The 5,153-nt window shown below is 43.7% G+C and overlaps 1 protein-coding gene across 1 annotated transcript in view; it reads right to left on the bottom strand.

The window, feature by feature from the left end:
- The window catches only part of LOC111864807 (protocadherin Fat 4), a 95,147-nt gene extending 91,905 nt beyond the window's left edge, over positions 1–3,242 (bottom strand). The window contains exon 1 of the mRNA XM_023852329.2: positions 2,886–3,242. The gene's annotated coding sequence lies outside the window, so the exon portion shown is untranslated. The remainder of the gene's footprint in view (positions 1–2,885) is intronic.
- Positions 3,243–5,153: the final 1,911 nt, after the last annotated feature.

Raw genomic sequence — 5,153 nt, 5'->3', positions numbered from 1 at the left:
ACATTGAACATATGAAAATCTCGGATATATAGAACAGGGACCCGAAGGCCGACAATTTCCAAAGCAGAAGGGCAAAATACAGAATCACGATAAACTTGAATAAGGAAGAGCGCATCAAGGTGATATCTCCTCTTATAATAATAATAGTAGTAGTAATAATAATAATAATAATAATAATAATAATAATAATAATAAAATCATTTCCGTATATAGCACCGCACCATGCGGACGTCTAGTAAGTAAAGTAAGTGAAGCTATCCCTGTAACAGGCCATGAAGGCCCATCTAGTAGTGTGGAGTTAAAAGCTCTACGAAATCTTACCGTTTTCCCTAACTGGAAGGGAGTGGCCAGCATAATGTTATGCCACGCGCACACCCACCCACGCGGAAAGGGAGTCTTCGCAGTCACTGGATCCGAGGCCCCCAAAACACGTTCTGTACCCACTAAGTGAGGCAGAAATCTCGAAGATCCTGCCGACTATCGAACATCGCCCTCCCAATCTGTGTTCTATCGGCTTCTTTAACAATAATTCAGTTCAGTTCAATTAAATTCAATTTTTATTTATTTACGTGCAAACTTAATAGAATTAAGCATGTGGAAGATGGTCACAGTAGCCGAGCGGTCTAAGGCATGCACTGTCTTCGCTCGCTTGGAAGCCAGGATCGTGGGTTGGAATCCCACTCAGGGCATGGATGTTTAATTTGTGTGTGTGTGCGTTTTTCTGTGTTTGCCTTGCGACGAGCTGATCACTCGCCCAAGGAGTCCTACCGAATGTGTAAGATCTAGTAAACCGAAGTGAAAAGGAGAGTTTCATGGAGGTAGGCCTAGGCCCAAATTGGGGTTGTAGCGCCACAGAAAAAAATGTGGAAGATGAATTTAAAATTAAAAATTAAAATAACGACCTCTTTGCTATTGTTAATAACGTGTGGTCTACAATTTCAGTTAATAGTTGCCAAGTATTTCTTATTAGCTTTCCGAGGTGTAATATAATATTTGTTAGCAGGAACTGTTAGTTTTAAGTAATTTTACTTGAATGAAGAGTTAATTTCATTGTTGTTCTTCCGGCTAATCGATGTTTCAAGATATTTTTCATTACCAAAATTCTGTGTGTATTCTTTGTCTCCTCCCATCCTAGCAAGTTGCACAGCCTATCGTAGTCTCCAAGATTTCACTATCGTAACAATTCTACTAAACCTGCACAAATTATGGAGTTCTCATTCGGTAATAATGTCAAAATGCTTACTTCCTTCTTAGGTCAGCAAACTGCAGAATTAACAATTGAAATGCTACACGACGTATCATGGGGTGGGGGGAGGAAGTTGTCACCGAACGTCGCAGTTGAGTGGCTGGCATTCCTTCCTTACATTCGGCGAGGGGGGGGTCACTCCGATTTTAAATTCCAGCTTGGAGGCCTGCTATCCTTCCTTCGCCCCTTCGCGATTTTCGTTCTGTCACAGGGTTCTATAAGCATATAGTATGAGCTACTGCCAATGTCGTTAAAATAGTGACATAACTGAGCTGCTGGGAAGTGGAGGAGCGGCAGGCTGAACGGCCCGCGGGTGGGAATTCGAGTCCCGGTAAGGGCAAGATTGTTCTCCTCTCCACGACGTCCAGACCGGCTCTGGGGCTCACCCAGCCTCCTATCAAATGGATGCCGGGGGCTCATTCCCCGATGGTACGTGGATTTATACATCCATTCCACCATACGTCTTCATGGTGTAGTGATTAATTAGCTAAGCACAGGGACAACCTTACCTTTACTGGAAAGGTAAAAGGCGAAGCTATTGCCGATCATGTGGCTGTGCGGTCCAAGGCATGAAAGGTCTTCGCTCGCTCTAACTTTGGGATCGTGGGGTCGAATCCCACTCAAGGCATAGATGTCTGTGTATGCGTTTATTCTGTGTTTATGTTGTCCTCTGTGTAAGTAGCGGCCTTACGACGGGCTGATCACTCGTCAAAGGAGTCCTATCGACTGTGTAAAAAAGATTACGAAACTGAAGAAGAGGACTGGGCCCGAACAAAGAGCTGTAGAGCCATTGATGAATGAATGAATGAAATCCCTGGACTTCAGTTAGTTAAGCACCACGCCATGAAAACGTATGGTGAAGTGGGGGTTGAGACCTACCATTCTTACACTAGGCCCTATATGGGGCTGAGTGGTCAGCTTCACGCTCCTGCTGCTTTACCTCGGAGGGAAACAGCCTCCGGTAACCATTGTATATGAGGCTAGGTGAGGCCCGGGGGCGGTCTAGTAGGGTCATTAAATAACCCCCAAATAAAAGTAAAGCTATCCCTGTAACAGGCCATGAAGGACCATAGGGTTGCGAGACGTTGAGCGTGCCACATCTAGACAAGCGGCTCACAGATGGCGGTAAGGTTGTCAGACTTACGCGCCGGCCGCTCTTTCCTGGTACTCATTTCTGTTACAGGCTGAGTCAACCCCAGAGCCATAGTGCGGCTGGAAGGATTAACTTAATTGAAAAATCCACCTCATCGGGACTCGATCCCACGACCTTCCGGCTTGTAGCATAGTGCCTCAACAAACTATGCTACCGCGTGCCACAATCCCCAGACAAATAAAGCATAATTTTCCCGCATCTAGCGAAACATTTACACGTGATGAAATATAACAATTATAAACTAAGTTTCGTCTTCAGCGGTGGCTTTGGTGGTAGCAGATGTGAATCTTCGCGTTGTTACCAGCAGACAGTTAAACATTTAAAATTAATTACATCCATAATCGTTCTTGAGAAGCTGATAATGACTTAGCTAGTTAAGAAATCCAAAGACTCGTTACGTGTACAGAAGTGTTCACGGTTTTACTCCATCCTCAGTCAATTTAATTGTTATTAGGGTACCAGAAGACACTAAAATGTAGTACTCACCAAGCACAGGAAGTAGTCTGTACTTCAGAATTCACACAGGTGCGCATTTCACACGATCATAACACACTTTTGTCACCTAGTAGTTTCTAAAACACACACTCTTTTGTTCATAAAATTGTTTAAACGTATTAAACGTTGCTGAATTACAAATTTACCTCTTTTCGTTATAGAATATTTGATCTTTCAACAAATCAGTTTAGCAGAATATTCGTTGTAGTAGTTTGTATGATTCAGTAAGAACAAGTAACATGAAGATTACATACGAACCGTGAAATTCGATGTGAATGTTTCACTTAAAACGCGAGTTCAAGTCATAGCTTCTTCTGTACACATTCGAACTAACCTCCACAGCGGACCGCGCCGTTTGAAAGTCGGCTGAGAACTGGGAACCGCCGGACAGAGCACAGATGTTGAAGTGCTTCACCTGCTTCGAGGACGCCGTTGCCGTCACCATAGCAACCGTGGTATATCGACCCTATTCCCACAACAATGCTACTGAATGCTCGCATCAGTGGCGTATGTACTCGGTATGGTCAGCATAAAACCACTTTACATTTCTGATTGCAGTCAGTTGATTACCTGCTTCTGTAGCCTGACCTCCAATTGGTTGTTCCTCAGCTTATTATCTAAAAGAAATGTTTCAGAAATTATATCGACTCGAACTGACGGTAGGACGTAAGATTTGAGGTATTCACGGCTGTGAAGAATGCCATTCTCTGGATGTGGAGCCGTGTAGAGCTCACGCTGGTTCATCGCTGGCGGATTTCTTATACCCTGAAGATGGAGGTGATACGTTCCTCCGAAGCGTCGGTTTACAAAATATCTACATGGCGCCACATCCCAGAAGACGACATTCTTGATGGTAGGACGTTCAATAAAATGTGCGTGGCTAAGTATTTGGAACGGGCAGTACCTGGCCTCTTTGGGGGATTTTCAAGAACGTCAGCAGAGGCACTACGGAGAACACCTCCAAGCCCATGGATAGTAACATGGCCGAAATTCGAAGTAGATACCTGACGAATACAAGCAAAAAGGGTTACACACTTGTCTGTCCGTACACTAATCCACCCATGCATTCGTAATCAGCTTGTACATAGTAGACCCTGCAGCAGACACTCCGAGATAATTAAAATTATATTAGTTAGCAGAATTCATGAGCTAAAGGTTGTACGCTTTTTCAGTTTTATTAATTACAGCCACAACTAAAATTTAATTTGTGTCTTTAGAATTATCGTATCAAATATTTGCCCAATTTAAATTGTTGCTGCCTTGATATACAAAGTAGCTCTCCCATATTAACGGGAATGTTCAGGTTTAGATCTGGCAGGCGGTTTGTAGAACGGTATCACAGCGTTAAGAGTTATGCATTGAACATGGAGGATCTCATTTCGAACACTTTTTGTAGATTCAATAATTAATGAGGAAATTCCTAACGTATTATAACTAACCAGTTAACTGACTTTTGGGCCAGCCTATATAGGTTTAAATAGCTTATTATTTGCACAGTCTGACAATAGCATGTAATTTGAACAGAATGTCTCGGTTTGAGTGGCCTGCATTTGAACTTCGACCGCCTCTATGGACTAGTGGTCAGACTTAGAGGCTACAGATCCAGAGGTCCCGGGTTCGATTTCCGGCTCTATCAGATTTTCTGGGAAGTAGTGGGTCTGGAACCGGGTCCACTCAGCCTCGTGAGGATAATTGAGGAACTACGAGCTACGTATTTCAAGGAAATAGCGGTTCCGGTCTAGAAAACCGAAATTAATGGCCGCGAGGTTCCGTTGCACTGACCACGCGACATCGTCTATCCCCAAAAGTTGGCACTAACTTAACCGAGAAGCGGCGGTCGCTCGGTCGTTATAGTTCGCTTGCGGACTACAGACCACGGAGTTCGTTTATCCGTAAAGTTCTGGGCTCAAATCGCGACTCGGACACCTGCCGTCTTGACTAATGACTTTTTATTTTTTTCGGTCTCATCAGGAAAATTCTGGGACAATATGTCAAACTAGGCCACGACCACTTCCTCCTTGTATCCTTTCCAGTTCTATACTCACACATCGTCCTAATATTCTACCTTATATATAATCTGAGTTACTGATGATCCATCTATTTCTCTACAGCCTTGTGGACTTTGGCCGCTTTTTCAGTTTATTAATCTATACACAGTCGGTAGGACTCCTTGAACAGGGGATCAGCCCGTCACAAGGACGCAACATACACATAGAACAACACAAACACAGAATAAACGCACACAGACATCAGTGTCTC

This window comes from Cryptotermes secundus, unplaced genomic scaffold, assembly GCF_002891405.2.
Source record: "Cryptotermes secundus unplaced genomic scaffold, Csec_1.0 scaffold1702, whole genome shotgun sequence".
NCBI lineage: Eukaryota > Metazoa > Arthropoda > Insecta > Blattodea > Kalotermitidae > Cryptotermes > Cryptotermes secundus.
Note: the sequence above shows the minus strand (reverse complement) of the source record. Positions and strands in the feature narration are given on the sequence as shown.